This window comes from Danio rerio, chromosome 8 (assembly GCF_052040795.2).
Source record: "Danio rerio strain M-AB ecotype USA chromosome 8, GRCz13ab, whole genome shotgun sequence".
Classification (NCBI taxonomy): Eukaryota; Metazoa; Chordata; class Actinopteri; order Cypriniformes; family Danionidae; genus Danio; species Danio rerio.
In genome coordinates this window covers 1,451,870-1,473,726 of record NC_141028.1, presented here as the reverse complement: position 1 = coordinate 1,473,726, position 21,857 = coordinate 1,451,870, and the positions used below count along the sequence as shown (strand labels likewise).

General features: G+C 38.9%; 1 protein-coding gene and 1 long non-coding RNA gene across 15 annotated transcripts in view; one reads left to right on the top strand and one right to left on the bottom strand.

Annotated features, from left to right (window-relative positions):
• Window positions 1–13,407: 13,407 nt before the first annotated feature.
• LOC137496321 (uncharacterized) overlaps window positions 13,408–21,857 on the bottom strand; it is a 38,316-nt gene continuing 29,866 nt past the window's right edge. For 5 of the 12 annotated variants that reach the window (XR_015497478.1, XR_015497479.1, XR_015497475.1 and 2 more), the window contains one exon: window positions 15,255–15,976. This is a non-coding gene — a long non-coding RNA (uncharacterized LOC137496321). Of the gene's footprint in view, window positions 15,977–21,857 lie in introns of all 12 variants that reach the window. The other 7 variants (XR_015497476.2, XR_015497477.2, XR_015497470.1 and 4 more) reach the window with 5 other exon arrangements.
• The window catches only part of znf366 (zinc finger protein 366), a 30,469-nt gene continuing 24,667 nt past the window's right edge, over window positions 16,056–21,857 (top strand). For all 3 annotated transcript variants that reach the window (XM_087264127.1, XM_087264126.1, XM_087264125.1), the window contains exon 1: window positions 16,056–16,088. The gene's annotated coding sequence lies outside the window, so the exon portion shown is untranslated. The remainder of the gene's footprint in view (window positions 16,089–21,857) is intronic.

Sequence of the window (21,857 nt, the reverse complement as noted above, 5' to 3'; positions counted from 1 at the left end):
GTTACCATAGCAACTGTAGAATAACCACAATAGATCAATTACTATTGTTGACGTGTTACCATAGCAACTGTAGAATCACCACAACAGATTATTTACTATAGTAGTTATGTTACCATAGCAACTGTAGACTCGCCACAACAGATCATTTACTGCAGTTGTCATGTTCCTATAGCAACTGTAGAATCACCACAACAGATTATTAACTATAGTAGTTATGTTACCATAGCAACTGTAGAATCACCACAACAGATTATTTACTATAGTTGTCATGTTACCATAGCAACTGTAGAATCGTCAAGACAGATTATTTATTATTGTAGTTAAGTTACCATAGCAACTGTAGAATCACCACAACAGATCATTTACTATAGTTGTCATGTTACCATAGCAACTGTAGACTCGCCACAACCGATCATTTATTATAGTAGTTAAGTTACCATAGCAACTGTAGAATCACCACAACAGATCGATTACTATAGTTGTTGTGTTACCATAGCAACTGTAAATTACCACAGCAGATCAATTACAATAGTTGTCGTTTTACCACTGCAACTGTAGACTCGCCACAACAGATTATTTACAATAGTAGTTATGTTACCATAGCAACTGTAGAATCACCACAACAGATGGATTACTATAGTTGTTGTGTTACCATAGCAACTGTAGACTCACCACAACAGATTATTTACTACAGTAGTTGTTACCATAGCAACTGTAGAATCACCACAACAGATCAATTACTATAGCTGTTGTGTTACCATAACAACTAAAACAGATTATTTACTATAGTTGTTGTGTTGCCATGGCAACTGTAGAATCACCACAGTAGATTAATTCAAGTACTCTGGTAAATTGCTGTAGTAAATACTGTAATAAATACCATTGTATTCTTTAGTTTTTAGTAAAAGTAAACTGTGGTTTATAGTAGTATAATATACCATATTGTTGTAAAAAACTACATTTGTTTCTTTATATTATTGCTATGCTATTGTTATCAAATACTTTTAATTCAAGTACTTTACTATAGTGTGTTTCAAAAACACTGTGGTGGTTTTTGAACCCTACTATGGAGAAGGGGGATGTGTCGTAACAGCGCAAAGCATTCAGGATGTTCCCTCTGATCTCTAATGATTTATTGTATCATATATACACTCATCAGCAATAAACCGTGAGTGCTCACACTACACATACTGAGAGAACATCATGCCTGGAAGTGTTTTACTTGCAGCAGCTGTCAATTACGGACAAACTATCTCATTATTTGATCAGCACATATCATGATGACAGTGGATCATCATAGTTAATAATACATTATATGCTGCAGCATTCAATAACAAAGCGTTGTAGATACTATAATATAAACACTACAGTATAGTAGCCTTTACTATAGTATAGTTTTAAACCACTATAGTACTCGCTGTAAAAGTAGCCCCTGTGATAGTAAAGCATCAGCATTAGTGCTGGACTCTGCACCGGGTCTGTCAGACGGCATTGATTATCAGTGTTTTATCAGAACAGAGCAGCAGATAACCGCAGCAGCGCACAATAAAACTATACAACACACACTGCGCTTATCTACACACTGCGACACTGCAGCTTTCCAGTGTTTGCTTTGTTTTACAAAATAAGTGCTGTTGGTGATTTGAGGTGATGATAACAATGCTGCTCAGAGTGCAGCGTGACATCCAGACACAGTGACCCTTGACCTGGTGACATCATGAAATCTGCCGTCTGCAGGAATACAGCGTTCTGAAGGAAAAGACAGAATAGTGTGATGTGTGCTTAGCAGTTAATGCATTACGTTTATTTTACACATTGCAAAAGATGCTTTTCTTACCCATCATACACCCGGCTCAATATGGTGCAAGACGTGGAGTAAACCCACGCCAACAAAGGGAAGAGCATGCACAGAAACACTAACTGACCCAGCTGGGACTCGAACCAGCGACCTTCTTGCTGGGAGGCCACAGTGCGACACCACTGAGTTACCGTGCCGCTCCAATATCAATAATAATAGTCATTTTAACAAATAAAATAGTGAAATAATGATGTTTTCTGTTTAATCTTATAAGAATAATTGAATGTCAGAAATAAAGGTACATGAGTTGTCACTGATGTTGTGCCTTTTCAAAAGGTACAAATTTGTACATTAACGGCTCATATTAATACCTCAAGTGTACACATTAATGTCTAAAAAAGTACAAAAGTGTTCCTCTTAAAAATTGTAGGTACTGATATATAATTTTAAGGTACCAATATACCCTTTAAATACAAATGTGTACCTTTTAAAAAGCTACCACCCCAGTGACAGCTCACGCACCTTTATTTCTGAGAGTGTTTAAACACACATCAGCATAATTGAGTGCACACTCTTTGGAAACTGGATATTTTTGTCCATTTCTCAGTGAAAATAGATGATATATTTTGGTGCATTTAAATGAAGTGAAGTTTATTTATAAACTAATTTCGAGAAGAGCGCGCGCTTATGATTAATAGCACCTGGTCCACATTAGCTAACACTGATCTACCAATCAGACGACTCCTTAACCACTATAAATAACCAGAGTATCTTACTTCAGCCACCTTCATCTTGAAGAATCCCCCCTTCCACCCCTACTCCTCCCATGTCCTTGTCAGGGCAGCACGGAGGCCTAGTGGTTAGCATCATTGCCACGCAGCAAGAATGTCACCGGTTCTGACACTTCCTGGCCAGGTCGGCATTTCTTTGCGGAGTTTGCATGTTCTCCTCGTGTTTGCGTGGGTTTTCACCGAGCTTTCCGGTTTCCTCCCACAGACCAAAAACATGTAACATAAGCAAATTGACAAATCTAAATTGACAGCATATGCACTTCATAGCATCAATCTACTAACATTATCAAGCAGGGGAGTTCTCGACACCTACCTGAACTCGGACTCTCCTCTCGCCCTGCAATGGGAAGGAGCCCCGCGCTCGAGGATCTCACGAGTTCAGGGCTCTCTCCCGGGACAGCATGCCAAACACGCTTCATAATCAATCATCAGCCAAGGGCGAACTCTTGAAACAGTTAAATCCATTATGCATTAGGTGCATTTAAATGAACAGTTCCAGATCCATTAAAATAAGAGTTCAGTCACCAAACATCTTTAGGAATACTAAAATAATGCAATTAAATTCAAACTGTTATTGCAAAAAAACTAAAACAAATCCAAACTACAAAATGTTTTATATATTTTTCTTGTTTTTCTGTTTATTAAATTTGTAATTAATATTTGTGTGTGTGTAATCTTTTGTTAGATTAGTTGATCAGTTTTGTCTTTGGTACTGACTAATCTAATTTATCGGCATACATATATATTACTGTAAAACATCCTGTAGAATATATTTCTGTAGAAGAGAGATCTGTGATGAGTGAACTCATTTATGCTGAGCACTGTGTATAGACCTTTTTCTTGGAACGCAAAATTACCCATGATGCTTTGCGTGTATGCGCAAGAAGAATGCAAAGAACTTCCGGTCGGCAGCTGATGCGTGTAAACAGTCACATTTGGGCAGCTTTGAAACGATAGTTTTAATCTATTTTACCTGCTTTTATCCTCTTTGAGCTAATACTGTTGTCCATCAGCAGCATCTCCTGGACTGATCATTTACAGAAATGTGATCTAATAGGATGGTAAACAGCTGCTGTGAGGCGTTTTCCCCTCGCTGTCAGACGGCATCTTCTGCAGTTTAAATGAAGCCTCGTCATCGCTAAAGTCAACATTTTCTCTTTATTTCAAATATATAACCAGCCCAAACACATGTCATTCAGCAAAATGTTTGACACACACACGTAGCCTGTACTGTGCCACTGACACACTGATTTAATAACTGTGACAAAGTGAAAATATAGACTAGTGTCATTTCAAAATGACAGAAAAACACAAACCGTGGTGAAAACAACACACGAAATAAAACACAAACGGCTCGCGATTAGAATGAACAGCAAATCAGCAGCAGAGGATCAATAACAGACTTTTATTGCTCATTTATGTAAACTGCACGACTTTCATACCTGTTAAGTTTCATGCCAGTACTCTGGTTTGCTCTCTCTCTCTGTGTGTGTGTGTGTGTGTGTGTGTGTGTGTGTGTGTGTGTGTGTGTGTGTGTGTGTGTGTGTGTGTGTGTGTGTGTGTGTGTGTTAAAGAGCCGCTGAGCTAACAGCTGACAGGCCGGGAACACACACACACACTGTTATTTCTGACGGCAGACACGTGAACTATATACTGTATTTCTGACGCTCTTGAACCACATGTGACAGATTATAACGGCTTTAACAGACACATTTCTAAGTTGTGTGTCACAAAAACACTCTGTTATCCATTAAAAACGTCATTGAAACCCATTTTCGGAGAGCAAATTACCAGTTGTACACTCTGTGAACGGAAGTTTTCAGCATTCTACCGGAAGACGCTGGTCGCGATGGCGCCCTCCATGCAGCAGCCATGAAAAAGCTCTATATTTAGCACTCATGAGCGCCGATGATTTATACAAAGCATTCGGAGCTCATTTGCATAAAGGCGGCGCTGTGCTGAATCTGCTGGTCTGATTGGTTGGCTCTTAGCTGCTTCATCATTGGCTCTTTGCTAATAATCAGATGTGGAGAGTGTAAAACTGCACAATCACATTACAGCACTGATGTGTGAAATACTTGCGTTACTCAATCGCCGTCTGATGATTTATTGTTATCTGAGATGCTGTAAAACCACACGGTTATCTCTCCGTGAACTCCTGAAGAGGTTCATCTGTGCCTCCGCGCTCCGCAGGATGTCCTAAAGGAGGCCTAAAATACAGCCAGAAACACACACAGATACAGTTGAAGTCAGAATTATTCGCCCTGCTGTTTTCTTTTTAAATATTTCCTAAATTATGTTAACCAGATTCAGGAATTGTTCTCAGTATTTCCTCTAATATTTGTTCTTCTGGAGAAAGTCTTACTTGTTTTATTTTGGCTAGAATAAAAGCCGAAGTTTTTAATTGTTTTAAACCCATTTTAAGGTCAATGTTATGATATTTGTTTTGCATTGCGTTGTCTATTATATTTGTCTTGCATTGTAAAGTTAGAGTAATCAAATCAAATCACTTTTATTGTCACATCGTCAGCAGCACGTGTGTTCTAGAAGATCCGATGCTGCGGAACCGTCTGCCTGAGGGTAGCAGAGAGAGTCTATGGCTTGGGTGGCTGCAGTCGCTGATGATTCTCTTGGCTTTTCTCATGCACCGCCTGGTGTAGATGTCCTGGAGGGTGTGAAGCTCACCTCATACTACGCAATCCAGTGTAGGCCTTTGCGATTGCTGCTGGTGCTGTTCCCATACCAGGTGGTGATGCAGCCAGACGGGATGCTCCCCACAGTGCAGGTGTAGAACGAGCGGAGGATGTGGGGGCTCATTCCAAACCTCCTGAGACGCCTGAAGAAGAAGAGAGGTTGTTTTGCCTTCCTCAGCACTGCGTCTGTGTGAGCCGTCCATCAGTGGCGTAGCGCAAAATGCGGAGGCCCCCCTGCAGGGATCACTGACAGGGCCCCCTGATGAAGGGGTGGGGGTTGGGTGCAACACGGGGAAGCGATCACAAATTGAGAAGCGGGGAAGGGAGGCAGGGAAGCCTTCACAAACTGAGGAGCGATCACAAACCGAAAGCGGCGAGAGCGTCAAAGTAGCCAGAAGTCATTCATTTTCAATGAGAACCGGCGGCGAGAAACAGCGGCGCGTCTTCTCCTGTGTGAGCGTCGAGGATTGTTGAAATCATGTCAACTTTATGGTATGAGCTATGACGCGGTTCGGCGGCAGGCAATCAGAATGAAGTAGTCCACCGCTTGAGAGGAGTTTAGAGAACACAGACCTGTGAACTTTGGTTCCGACCACAGATGTTCCCAAGAGTTTGATTATTGTGGTTGCCGGATTTACAATTATTGAAAATCGTGACAACGCGAGGCCCCCTAATCACGCGGGGCCCCCCCCGCAATGCATGCCCTGCGGGCCCGTCCGCTACGCCACTGCCGTTCATGTCAGATCCTCAGCGATATGGACTCCAAGAAACTTTAAATTAGGCAAGTCATTGTATAACAGTGGTTTGTTCTGGAGACAATCCAAAACTAATATTGCTGAAGGGGGTGAATAATTTTGACCTTAAAATGGCTTTAAAACAGTTAAAAACTGCTTTTATTCTAGCCGAAATAAAACAAATCAGACTTTCTCCAGAATAACAAATATTAGGGGAAACACTGTGAACAACTCCTGAATCTGTTCAACATCATTTGGGAAATATTTGAAGAAGAAGAAAAAATGCACAAGAGGATAAAAAATTTTGAGTTCAACTGTATGTACAGTATAGCTTTAGTAATGAAAATAGAGAGATACAAAAAGTTTTAGTCTTGTTTCTAGAGCAAATATCTAAAAAATTTTTAAATCAAGAAGCATTTATTTAAGTAAAAAAATAATAATAATTATATATATATATATATATATATATATATATATATATATATATATATATATATATATATATATATATATATATATATATTGGGCATCCGCTGCTTAAAGATTGCTGGATAAGTTGGCAGTTCATTCCGCTGTGGCGACCCCGGATTAATAAAGGGACTAAGCCGACAAGAAAAAGAATGAATGAAAAGCATAATATGTGAGATTTTCATTTTTAAAGTGCCTAAGCAAAATAATCTTATCACAAATTGAAAAACAAGATTATTTTGCTTACCCTATTGGCGGATTATTAAACTTGTTTTAAGGAAAAACTCACTTCATTTAGACTAAATATTTCTGAAAACAAGACTATATTTTGGTGGCTCAGTGGTGTTGCACTGTTGTCTCACAGCAAAAAGGGTCACTGGTTTGAGTCTCAGCTGGGTCAGTTGGCATTTCTGTGTGGAGTTTGCATGTTCTCCCTGTGGAGAGAAACAGACTAATAAACATGTTAACACACACGGCACTGGTAATGCAATACACACACTGCAAAAAATGCTTTTCTTACTTACATTTTTTGTCTTGTTTCTAGTCCAAATATCTAAAAGAAGCATTTCTAGACAAGCAAAACATATTGTCTTGTTTTAAGAAATAATCTGCCAGAATGAAGTGAGTTTTTCGTTTATTCAAGCTGAATAATCTGCCAATGGGGTAAGCAAAATAATCTGATTTAAGCTTGATTAAAGGAAAAACTCGCTTCATTTTGGCAGATTATTTCTTAAAACAAGACTATATGTTTAGCCTGTCCAGAAATGCTTCTTGATTTAAGAATTTGTAGATATTTGGACTAGAAACAAGACAAAAATCTAGGTAAGAAAAGCATTTTTTGCAGTGTATTATTTATCAGCAGAACATATAATCTTCAGCCATTTTCCTTTGGCTTAGTCTCTTTATTCATTAGGGGTCGCCACAGCAGAATGAACCGCCAACTATTCCAGCATGTGTTACTAACTAAATTGGCTGTAGTAGATGTGTGTGTGAGTGTATGGGTGTTTCTCGGTGCTGGGTTGTGGCTGGAAGGGCATTCGCTGTCTAAAACATGCTGTAATAGTTGGTGGTTCATTCTGCTGTGGCGACCCCTGATGAATAAACAGACTAAAGCCAAAGGAAAATGAAGGAAGATTATATATTTTTCTTGTCTAGAAAATGCTTCCTGATTTAAGAATTAGTAGATATTTGGACTAGAAACACGTTTTTTGCAGTGTAATGTTGCATTGACTGCTGATAAATAATGTGTATTGCATAAAACAGGGTTATTAGAGACTTTAAAGCATTGAACAGCTGCTGATAAAATGACACCAACAACTGTAAATAAACCTGCCAGAGCCATATACATCAACCTAAAGCAAAAATCACAAAGCAAAAATAAAGAGTACGGCAGAATAATTAATTCAGTAATTCACCAATGTTAGACAAAATGCCCTTAAAAGCCCCTCTTTCTGTTCAAGTCTACCTTAAAAACAAATAAATAAAAAATCTTAAATAAACTGCAATCAAGCCAGCGGGAAATGCAGCTATCATCACATTTTATACATTTCAGTGGCAGTTTGTCCTGAAGTCTGTACCTTACCTTAGTGAACACTGTGTACCTTGATGACCTTAGACCTCGCAGCCCATAATTATGCATGATGACATTGTTTATTTACTATCAGTTAGAGCAGATGTGCAACATGTGTGAGATTAACTTTAGCGTACTCTTTCTTTCTTTTTACATTTTCATTGAGTGATTTTCACACTGCAAAAAAGGCTTTTCTTGCATATTCAGTGTGTATATATATATATACACACACACACACACACACACACACACACAAACTCAACTCATCGGCCACTTTATTAGGTACACCTTTACTAATACTAGGTTGGAGACCTTTTTGCCTTCAGATCTGCCTTAATCCGTGGTGGCAGAGATTCAACTAGCTACTGGAAATATTCCTCAGAGATTTTGCTCCATATTGACATGATAGCATCACACAGTTGCTGCAGATTTGTCGGCTGCACATCCATGATGCCAATCTCCCGTTCCACCATATCCCAAAGCTGCTCTATTGGATTGAGCTCTGGTGACTGTGGAGGCCATTTGAGTACAGTGAACTCATCGTCATGTTCACCAGTCTGAGATGATTGAGCTTTATGACATGCTGCGTTATCCTGCTGGAAGTAGCCATCAGAAGATGGAGACACTGTGCTCATAAAGGGATGGACATGGTCAGCAGCAATACTCAGGTAGGCTGTGGCGTTGATGCTCAATTGGTACTAATGGACCCAAAGAAAATCCCCACACCATTACACCACCACCACCAGCCTGAACCGCTGATACAAGGCAGGATGATCCATGCTTTCATGTTGTTGAGCCGAGCATCTGAATGTGTCAGCAGAAATGGAGACTCATCAGAGCAGCAACGTTTCTCCAATCTTCTATTGTCCAGTTTTGGTGAGTCTGTGTGAATTGTAGCCTCAGTTTCCTGTTCTTAGCTGACAGGAGCGGCACCCGGTGTGCTCTTCTGCTGCTGTAGCCCATCCGCCTCAAGGTTGGCCGTGTTGTGTGTTCAGAGATGCTCTTCTGCAGAGCTCGGTTGTATCGAGTGCTTATTTGAGTTACTGTTGCCTTTCTATCAGCTGGAACCAGTCTGGCCATTCTCCTCTGACCTCTGGCATCAACAAGGCATTTGCGCCCACAGAACTGCCGCTCACTGCAGATTTCCTCTTTGTCGGGGCATTCTCTGTAAACCCTAGAGATGGTTGTGCGTGAAAATCCCAGTAGATCAGCAGTTTCTGAAATACTCAGAGCAGCCCGTCTGGCAGCAACAACCATGCCATGTTTTTGGACATTTATTTTTTTCATCAATTTTTAAAAGATGCCATGTCACATTAAAACCACCAAATTGACCTGCAACCTGAATATATAACTTGGTCTTCAGTGACCTTGTAGGACAGAGTGTGTATGAGGCATTGTCTGCCCTCTGCAGGGACAGCTGGAGCACCACACACACACACACACACACACACACACACACACACACACACACTCTCTCTCTATCTCACACACACTTCATGTACACACAAAAAAAACACATGCACACGCAGACACACACACAGGGGTCAGTTCAGTTGAGCTAATAAACCAAACCATATATAAGTATTCATTTTCAGTTACAAACACATATATGGTTTTGTATAATCCTGCAGGCGGTGCTGAATTTGCTTGTTTGATGAGCAGAAAGGCTGAGAAACCCTGAAGATCCTCCAGTGTTTGTGCTCCCCAGCGAGACTTTTATTATATCTATCGACCATTGCAGCTCCTCAGAAATCAAAGGTCCATCAGTGTGTGATGATGATGATGATGTCATATCATTAGTGCAGAGGTCAAAGGTTAAGCCCATTATCTGATCACACGCTTCACCCATATCTTCAGTGCAAAAAACATCTTTAGGAGGTTAATAATAGTAATGACCTAGCAGTTTTCTACAGAGAGTTCCCAGTATTTCTCTGTTGCAATCAGGAAATTACGATAGCTAACCCCGAAAAAGCCAAAGCAAAGCAAACACTGGCAGATTGCTATGGTGTAAATGCAGCACTACAAAATACAAAAGACAGAGATCGCTGTTACCTGTTTTATAATTGTATGATCCGCTGTAGTTACAAGCTTTTCCTCCCCTAAAGACGTATTATGCAGTCTTTGTCGCCATCTTGTGGTAGAATGCCAACCGTCTTTGCTCTGCTTAGTATGCAGTGGTGTAAAGTAACTAATTACAAATACTCCAGTTACTGTAATTGAGTAGTTTTTTCTCAGAAACTGTACTTTACTAAGTAGTTTTAAAAATGTGTACTTTTTAGGGATGTAACGGTATTGTAAATACCGTCATACCGCAATATTATTTTTTTTCGATATTAAAGTAGTCGCATGACTCGGTAAAACTATAGGTCTTCTGAGAAAATTTGCTCAGGCGAATGAAGCGAACGGGAGGTAGCGAAAACTACAATTCCCATCAGCCCAGGCTTGGCCATCATCCCTTGCGGTCTGTTGTCGCTACAGATCCAGTAATGCGGAAATGGAGTGTGCTGCTAGAAGCGGGGATGAAAAAGAGCTGGAAAACTCTAAAGCGGGTGTTGTCGCCGCGCGTGTACTGAATAGAGGTGTTGTTGCGCGAGTTCTTATCAGCTGTGTTGTCGCGCGCGTACTGAATAGCGGTGTTGTCGCGCGAGTTCTTATCAGCTGTGTTGTCGCGCGCGTACTGAATAGCGGTGTTGTCGCGCGAGTTCTTATCAGCTGTGTTGTCGCGCGCGTACTGAATAGCGGTGTTGTCAGCACACTGTTCAGATTGATGCAGACATGAGATCTCTATCTCACTCATGGTTTGTCCTCTCAAGTGGGGGAAAGACAATGCACAACGTTCCCCACTGCTGTCAACCTGGGCCAAGTCATATCTCTCTTGTCCCAGAAACCTCAGTCCCAAATGAGAGGGTTTTCTCTGTTGCAGGGGACATTGTAAATACCCAGAGATACCAGCTTTTACCAGATTATATTTATATGATCATTTTCCTTAAAACCCATCTCTATCTAAGTGAGTGAGTGATTAAATGTTGAATGAGATGAGTTTTCAACAATACTAAATTGAAACTTTATTTTTTTACATGGTTTAATATTTTTTTGTTATTAAAATTGAAGTTCCTGTTTTAAAGCTTACAGATAGATGGCTAATTTGTATGTCATTGACACTTTTGGTTCTTTTTTGGAGTATTTTCATAAGTTTTGTTTTTTCCTGTAAATGATTCAATAAATACCGTACCATGACATTCATACCGAGGTATTACAGTACCGTGAAATTCTGATACCGTTACATCCCTAGTACTTTTACTTTTCCCTGAGTACATGTTTACTGCAGTATTGGTACTTTTACTCCACTACTGTCCTTCATCCTGCAGTCACTACATTATTTCTTTCTTGTCTATGGTGTTTGGCTAAAGTAGAACAATCAGTCCTGTGATTCCTGTCCAATCAAATCGCACGTAGAAAGTAAATCACATGATACTGAACAACATCAACACATGGGCGCTTTAAAAATGCAGCAAACCTTTTAGAAGCATTAAAAATGCCCAAAAAGATGTTCAAAATATTTACACACATTGACACACAGACTTTTAATAGATGTCACTGATGAGAAAATAGATGTCGACTGTAAAAAAAAAAAAAAAGGATGTCGACTGTATGATGACTGAAATAACCAAACAGCCTCCTTAAACAATCACTAAATGGAACAAATGAAAAATGGAAGGAAGGACCGAACGAAGGAAGGAAGGACTGAACTAATGAAGGAAGGAAGGACCAATTGAATAAAGGAAGGATTCAAGGAAGGACTGAACAAACTAAAGAACGAACGAACGAACGAAGGGCCTAATGAGGGAAGGAACAAAACTATGAATGAATGAACGAATGAAGGAAGGACCAAACGAATGAAGGAAGGAATGAACAAGGGTCCTTATTAAGAAAGAAACAAAAATAAAAACGAACGAACAAACAAAAGACAAAATGAATGAAGTAAGGATTCAAGGAAGAACTGAACAAACTAAGAAAGGAATGAACAAAGGACCCTAATGAAGGGAGGAACAAAAATATGAATGAGCGAACAAATGAATGAAAGAATGAACAAATTAAAGAATGAAGGAAGGACAGAACAAACAAACAATGGAAGAAAGTTGGAAGGAACAAGATTACTAAATGCACTACAGAATGTTTTGTTTACACATCACTGCACAAACTGCATGTAAATGAAAATAGACTTTTTATGGCGTAATACTCACTACTCACTACTCCTGAGTACTTTTAAAATGCCTACTTGTTACTCATACTTTGAGTAATTTTTACGACAGATACTTTTACTCTACTTGCACTACATTTTTCTGCAAGTAATTGTACTTTTACTTGAGTATGATTTTTCAGTACTCTTTCCACCACTGTTAGTTTGACAGGCTGATAGATGAGCTGAATGCTCTATCCTCATAAATAAACTGCATAGTTGCAGTCTAAACAACTACATTCTCACCTAAAAAAGCCTGAACAGTACATGATGTTGTCAAACAGCTGCAATATTTGTCACACTGTAATGAGTTTGATGATCTGCTGTCACTCTATGTGGGCGTAGTAAATCACAAGGGTGAAGAGGCAGTACGAGTGCTGTTATTGTAGAATACTGCACGGCTATCAGCCAATCAGGATCAAGAACCAGACAGAACTGTTCTATACATACATATATGGCTGTATATCGGCACTGGTGGGAGGCGTGCGTTGTGTCCCAACCAGTCCCAACCCTTAGTGCCCCAACCAGTGTCGATATGCAGCCATATCGCTCTGCTACGAGTGGGATATTGCGTTTATACAACAGTTTGACGGCATATTTGTGTTTATAAAAACTAAATCAAACATGGAGAGTCTCAAAAACCCTTTTGTATGAGGAACTACTTTTCTTCCGCATTGGATTGAAATCATAAGCTGACAGGTAAACAGTTGAGCGTGCATCTTTTACACTGTAGATCTGTAGTGTCTGCTTTTTGCTGGCTGTATGTGGGCGGAGTAATACACAAAGGGTAAAGAGGCTGTACAGGTGCTGATATTACTTAAATATATTATGGCTATCAGCCAATCAGATTCGAGAACCTCACAGAACTGTTGTATATACATATATATATATATATATATATATATATATATATATATATATATATATATATATATATATATATATATATATATATATATTAGTGCTGTCAATCGATTAAAAAATTAACTAATTAATCGCACCTTTAAAAAAAAAATGAATCGCGATTAATCACATTTAAAATACTGAAACTTGTAATTTTGGCTATTTTAATGTAAAACTAATATAAACGCAAGACAAAAACTATTTAAATTCAAAATATAATTGTTTAATAGAATTTTGTTTAGCTTGTAACACAGATTTCTTCATGTAAACAACAAACCCACAATAAACCATCAAGATCCTGCTTGACAGCCATATTTATTACAGAAATTAAAACACAGGCATGTTAATGACATTAAAATTTCAAAACAATCAATGCCAATAGAGAAAACATTGATTTCCATGTTGGATTCTAAGTGGACTGCAAAAAAAATGCCAAAATACAGGAACTGCAGATATGAAAAATGAAAAATTATAATAATAAACTATAGAATACAAACTGTTTCACTCATTGTAAAGTTTTATTGCTGTGAGTTGAGAACATTAATTATAGAGTAGAAACAATTTTGCTTAATCCTCCTTTACATTCATCCAGTTGCTAAGACTAGGAGTATCCCGCAAGTGCAGAGAGACTCCCAAATGCCCGCAGATGAAGGATAATCTCTCGCAAACCGGGGTAAAGTCTAGATCGGATATGCGGCTGGCCGGAAGTGCAATATGCACATTATTAAAGCAGCATTTTTTTTTGACACTGTATAACAATAATAATATTTTTACAGTACTGTGAGGGTTGGGTTTAGGGTTGGGGTGGGGGTAGGCGTTAAAAATACATTTTATTGGGTAATTTAATAGATAACATAACTAATACTCGGTACAACTACAGTTTTTACATTACTGTGACGGTTGGGTTTAGGGTTGGGGTGGGGGTAGACGTTAATAAAATACAACAAATGAGAAATTTAATAAATAATAGAAATAATTTGCGTTAACTTCCGGCCGCAAACATATCCGCTCTAGCAACAACCGCAAACCGGTCGTTATATACATTGCCCATCCCTCTTCCCCCCATCCCTCCTAGCTCTTCAGGTATGTCACGCTCAACTCACCCCCACCTTCCTTCAGGTATGTCTCTCGTGCACACGCCCCTACTCAGATACGCCGCTCACTCCACCCCTGACACCCCTCAACGAGCCTGACACACACACACACACAGACACACACACAACGCGCTGGAGCGACTCCCTTCAGACTCAACACGCATGATCACGTTCATCAAATTTGCTTAAACTAAGCGTCCTAAAGTATTACTGTATTTCACAAGGATTCTGACACAACATCGCGACGCATACGCTTTCATTGCGTCTAATGAGGAAACACGCTAAACTTGGAGGGCTCATGCTGAAAGGCAGAGTAATGCCCTGTCTTTGACAGCTCGCGACTTCACCAGAGACTTTCTGAGTACATTCACATACGACACCAATACTCCGATTTTAATATGATTAAGATTATACTCTTATGAAAATTCTACCGTGTAGCCTAAGCAGGGCCGGCGCATCCATAGAGGCGACCTAGGCGGCCGCCTAGGGCGGCAGTATAGAGAGGGCGGCATCCGCGACACCTCCCTTACCACCTGCGTCCTCAGTTATGTCCGCGACACCTCCCCCACCACCAGCGTCCTCAGATATATTCGCGCATAGACGACAGAATTGAGAAGCCGGCGTAAGCGACACCTCCATCAGCACCTGCATGTCCTTATTTATATCCGCGCATAGGGCGGCAGAATTGAGAGCGCAGTGTCCGCGACACCTCCCTCACTCCCTCCCTCAGCACCCGCGCGTCCTCAGTTATATCTGTGCATAGTGCGCTGGAATAGAGGGCCGCGACACCTCACTTCATTTTCATAACCGGTCACTTTCGTTTTCACATTGGGGTTGAGGGCGGCGTGATCATCCTCTGCCTAGAGCGGCAGTTCAGCTTGCTCCGGCCCTGAGCCTAAGCAGCGATTTTATTTCCTTAAAGGAACACCGAGTCACGAAATGCGGTGGATTTTCTTTCTGTTCGCCATGCGGTATCAACTTACAACAGAAGTCGAAAGTTAAAAATGAAACACCCGAAATTGCATGAAACTCTGGATAACCTGTGATGCGACTAATTGTTTTATACTGGAACTTGCCTTCAAAAAGTGCTTCCTTGGTCTTATCCACATATCTTGCATGTTGAACTCACGTCCACCACAACAGGAAGTAAAAAAAAAACCTGGAACTGCGTTAATTGCGTTAATTTTTTAACGCGTTAATTATTTAAAATTATTTGCATGCGTTAACGCACTAATTTTGACAGCGCTGATATATACACATAAAAAATTTCACTTAATTTCGACTCTTTATTTCTAAAAACAAAGCAATATTTTTTACTTGTCCAGAAAATGCCTCTTGATTTAAGAATTTGTTGATATTTTGAACTAGATAAAACACAAAAAAACTATTTAGTCCACGTCTGTAATTATTTACACACATTTTTATAAGTAAATAAACAGATTCAGAGTTGATTTCAGATTTCTGCAAGCGCTCAGATTCCATCTGGGCCTAATTATGAGTAAAGGTCAAAGGTCATCATCAGAAATCATACGTTCAGTGTCTGATCTGGTCTCTCCAGCGTCAGCTTCAGTGTTTCGAAGAGGAATGGAGATGTGTATCTAGTGTTTCCTTATTTTGGGTCAGGAAAGCACAGGCTTGTTGACTTCCTCTCCCTCCCTTCCTTCCTTCTCTGCGAAGGTACTCATCTGAAAAATGAGAACAAAGTGATTGTTCCTGTTCTCTTTCTTAAGTCACTTCAAATGCGGAGTGTGAAGCTGGAGGCGCGTAGAGAGAGGAGAGACGAGCAGGAGACGACAGGTAAGACACACACACACACACATGCACACACTGCAATTACCAATGCACACATGCAAATCTGCATATGATCTGCTCAGAGCATTACATATCACATGCAAAGACAGTTATATGACTTCAAAATGTGAACAGTTCTCATATGAAATTTGAATTCTTTTTAAAATAAATTAAATATAAATATATTTAAAATAAAAGTGTGGTTTAATGGAGAGATTTTGCCAACATATGGTTTACTAATTGATTTCTAACTCATTTCTTTTGTTTTCATCATGATGACAGCACAATATTTGACTAGATATTCTTCAAGATTCTAGTATTAAGATTTAAAGAGACATTTAAAGGCTTAACTAGGTTAATTATGTTAATTAGGGTAGTTATTGTGCAACAGTGGTTTGTTCTGCAGACAAGCAAAGTATATATTACTAAATAGGGTTACAATTATTTCCCTAAAATTATATTAAAATCATCTAACTGCTTTTATTTCAGCCGAACTAAAAGAAAGCACACTTTCTCCAGAGGAAAACACTATATTATAGGAAATATTGTGAACATTTGCCTGGTCTGTTAACCCTTTGACTGCCTCTCTACCAAGCAGCTGAGCGTGTTCTGGCTGTTTTAATTAATTTCAGTAATGGCTGTTTTAAATAATAACACACACAGCATTGTTGGTTTACACACAAAAAAATCAAACAAACATAGTCCTGTTGCACCACTACACTCGATTTTGGTTTTATTATGAAAGAAGAAGCAAGAAAACATGTTCATTGAGAATCTGAAATATTTTATGGCATACTTTAAGAGGATTTAGTACTCACAAATGTTTTATTTTGAATATTATATCATATTGCACTTTATATTTTATGATATTTCATATACTATAAACCATAATATCTACCATTAGGTAGAGGCTGATATTTTAGAAATTATGGGATGTGCATTGAGTGTGTTAACTACAACATTAGGAGTTAAGAAATGCAATCCAAACATTTTTTTATTTCAAACATCATTTAAACTGAATAACAATCTTACAGGAGGGCGAATAATTTTGCCTTCAGCTGTTCATGCATCCAAACATTGCTTGGCTTTACATGAAATCTGCATCTTTTATCAATGCAAACATGACGTGATGTGCAAATCGCATAGTGATTTACGAGCATGTGAATTACCTGTTCAATGCTGGTGTTTCTGTCAAATTAGTTAGTTTTCTCTGTTCCAAACTGGAATTTTTTTATGGCCATAATATATATACAGTGGAGGGCAAAAGGATTTTTCTCAAGGGATATTTACCAGGGCGTCACGGTGGCGCAGTGGGTAGCACAATCGCCTCACAGCAAGAAGGTCGCTGGTTCGAGCCTCGGCTGGGTCAGTTGGTGTTTCTGTGTGGAGTTTGCATGTTCTGCCTGTGTTGGTGTGGGTTTCCTCCGGGTGCTCCGGATTTCACCACATGCGCTATAGGGGAATTGATGAACTAAATTGGCCATAGTGTATAAGTGTGAATGAGTGTGTATGGGTGTTTCCCAGTGTTGGGTTGCGGCTGGAAGGGCATCCACTGCGTAAAACACATGCTGGATAAGTTGGCGGTTTATGGGACTAAGCCGAAAAGAAAATGAATTAATGATATTAATTGGATTAAGGAAATTTTCGTAGTATTATTTGTTTCGTCTCTTTGGTAAACAGCAGTTTTAAGGACTTTTTAAAGCGCCGTTAATTATAAAATCAAGCACCTCTGTAACTCATACCCCAGCATACGCAGTGCCATGAAGGTCCTTACTAGTAATTTAGACTCTTCTTAGTCATTTTTAAACACTGTGCCAATTTAAAGTCATGTTGAAAGAACTTTAATAAAACATGTAGTATTCAATGCGGTTTCTGAAATATTTATCAAATGCGCATTATTTGTTAGTGTTGTTGTACAAGATTTAAATGTATAATGTAACATTTAAATGTTGCCTTACAACAAGAAGGTCGCTGGTTTGATTTCCGGCTGGGTCAGTTGGTGTTTCTGTGTGGAGTTTGCATGTTCTCCCCGTGTTGGCGTGGGTTTCCTCCGGGTGCTCCAGGTTCCCCCACAGTCCAAACACATGCGCTATAGGGGAATTGGGTGAACTAAATTGGCCGTAGTGTATGTGTGTGTGTGTGTGAAATAGTGTGTATGGGTGTGTCCCATTGATGGGTTGCAGCTGGAAGGGCATTCACTGTGTAAAACATATGCTGGATAAGTTGGTGGTTCATTCTGCTGTGGCAATACCTGATTAGTAAAGTGACTACGCCGAAAATAAAATAAATGAATGCTAATTAATTAACCTTTAAATGAAATTATTAATGATTAATTTTACTTTTTTTAATTCTGTTTTTGACAGCAGCACAGTATAATTGTTCAAATAACACCAAAAACCTATTTTATTTCAATTGTAATTCTGCCAAATTAAAAAACCTGTGTTTGTTTTTGGGTACATTACATGCCTTGAATCCGTACATTTGGAATTCAAGTACTTTCAGAAAGCGTGGGGACCCTGATTTTTAAAAAGCATTTTATGGTCAATATTATTAACCCCCTTCAGCAATATTAGTGTTGGATTGTCTACAGAATAAACCACTGTTATACAATGACTTGCCTAATTACCCTAACTTTACCCTAATTACCCTAGTGAAGCCTTTAAATGTCACTTTAAGCTGTATACTAGTGTCTTGAAGAATATCCAGTCTAATATTATTTGCTGTCATCATGACAAAGAGAAAATAAATCAGTTGATCAGAGATGAGTTATTAACACTAGCATGATTAGAAATGTGTCCCTGCGTTAAACAGAAAGTAGGGAAAAAATTAAACAGGAGGGCTAATAATTCTTACTTTAACTATATATACATTTTTTGAGTGTATATTATGGCCATTAAAAAACTCATCCAGCTCAGAGCGAAGAAAACTAACTCAACAATCAGCTGCTGCTTTACATCTGACAGAAACACCAGCATTGAACAGGTAATTCACATGCTCGTAAATCACTATCCTCATGTGATTTGCACATCACGTCATGTTTGCATTGATAAAAGATGCAGATTTATTCAGAAGGCAAAATTATTCACCCTCCTGTGAAATTTTTATTCTTTTCTTTATGTTTAACAGACTCAGGAAACTATACAATACACAGTATTTCCTATAAAAAAAAAAATTGATGCTGGGTAAAGTCTCATCTTTTAGAATAGCTGTAATAAAAGCACTTATATATATAAAAACCCATTTTAAGGTCAATATTATTTGTCCCTTCAGCAATATTAGTTTTGGATTGTCTCCAGAACAAACCACTGTTATACAATAACTTGCCTAATTACCCAAACTTCACCCTAATTACCCTAGTGAAGCCTTTAAATGTCACTTTAAGCTAAATACTAATTTATCTAGTCTAACAAAGATCTGGAAACTGTGACCCATGCTTTAATCTCCTCTCGGTTGGACTACTGCAACTCCTTGTACATTGGTCTACCTCAGTCAACACTCTTTCAGTTACAGTTGGTCCAGAATGCAGCCGCCAGATTGATAACAGGAACTAAGAAAAGAGATCATATCTCCCTTGTCCTCGCCTCCTTACACTGGCTTCCTATAAAATTCAGAGTTGATTTTAAAATCCTTCTTTTTACATATAAAGCTTTGCACAATTCTGCTCCGGTTTATGTCAGCGAGCTTGTTAGGCCATATACAGCTTGTAGACCAGGGCTGCTCAATCCTGTTCCTGGAGATCTACCTTCCTGCAGATTTCAGCTGCTACCCGTTTCAAACACACCTGAACCAATTAATTAGGACCTGAACACCCCGTGATATTTACAGGCAGGTGTGTTTGATATGGGTAGCAACTGAAATCTGCAGGAAGGTGGCTCTCCAGGAACAGCATTGAGCAGCCCTGTTGTAGACCATTAAGGTCCCATGATCAGTTTCTTTTGTTGATCCCTCGGTCTCGCTGCAAATCAAAAGGAGATCAAGCTTTCTGTGTTGCGGCCCCAAGTCTCTGAAACAGTCTCCCGATAAACATCAGGATTTCTCCATCCTTGGATACTTTTACATCTAACTTAAAGACATATTTTACTGCCTTGCCTTTGAGTGACTCGTACATGTAATTTCTCCATCTGTATTTTATTATTACATATACACATACATATATTCTTTTCTTACACTTTTTAATACAAGTTTTATTTATTTTATTTTCTTAAATGTTTTATCTCATTGTGCTCTATAAATAAAGTTTGCCTTGCCTAATATTATGTGCTGTCATCATGGCAAAGATAAAAAAAATCAGCTATTAGAAATAAGTAAATTAGTTATTTTTATATGTGAAATGTTACCCTGAACTGTATATTAAATATGTGATTTGCAAACTCTGCCATAAATCAGACTGCATTGTGTTTAAATGATGCCTTGTAATAACAAAAAGAGAAGTTCTGATCTGAATGCTGTGAAAAGCAAGCACAGAGGAACAGCAGAGAGGAAGAATTACTGATGGATCCGTCTGTGAAACGAGAAAACACAATAAAACCTGCGAATCTGAAATCTGGAGGAACCTGAAATCAGCCCTAAAGGGGCAGTGCACTCAAAAATCTGAATTTTCTCATCATTTACTCACTGAAGTAGTGGTAAACTTATATGGTTTCCTTTCTTCTGTTGAAAAACAACCAATATATTCTGAAGAATGCTGGAAAGGTTGCTGGTTCGAGTCCCGGCTGGGTCAGTTGGTGTTTCTGTGTGGAGTTTGCATGTTCTCCCAGTGTTGGTGTAAGTTTCCTCCATGTCCAGACACATGCGCTATAGGGGAACTGATGAACTAAACTGGCCGTAGTGTATGAGTGTGTGTGTGTGTGTGTGTGTGTATGAGTGTGTATGGGTGTTTCCCAGTGCTGGGTTTTGGCTGGATGTGCATCCGCTGGAATAGTAGGCAGTTCCTTCCACTGTGGGACTAAGCAATAAGGGACTAAGCTTAAGGAAAATAAATGAAAGAGAGATATCCATAGTAGAAATAAAAATACTTTGGAAGTCAATGGCAGCATCCTTCAGTACATGGGTGTCACTAGGCCTATTTTAGGGGGGCTGTATTCGTGACTGTATACACAGTCTTTCACAGAAAGGATTAAACACACTTAGAGAATGTACTCATTTAATCTGTCACTCTGTCACTGACAGAGACAGAAACATTGTGCTGTCTAGTATTAAAAAAATACACGTTTATTATTATCTTTCAGATTGTGAAATGTGTGAATTAGCCTGCAAGTTTAAATAAATATTTATATGTCATTTAGTTAGAAAAGTGGCAGTTTATTTATTTAATACATGGAAACAAAAAATGCACTAGAATATAGAAAGTGGTTTTTACTACAGTAAACAGGTGGGTCGAGCCTGTTTGGCTTTTTCAGAACTCAATTAGCTGTGCCTGTCTATATACTACAGTGGAACACTACTATACAACCCATATTAAACAAACATTTGTAGTACAAACAAGTTTATTACTATTAAATTACTACGTAAACCCACGCCAACACGGGGAGAACATGCAAACTCCACACAGAAACACCAACTGACCCAGCCGGGACTCGAAGCAGCGACTTTCTTGCTGTGAGGCAACAGTGCTAACCACTGAGCCAATGTTCCGCCTTTAAATAATCTCATCAAAACAAAATAAAAGCATTTTTGCAGTGTAAGAATATTTGTTTTCTTTCCGACTTAATATCTACAGAAAAAAACTGTTTTACAATGACTTGCTTAATTAACCTACTGTAACTTTCCTAACAC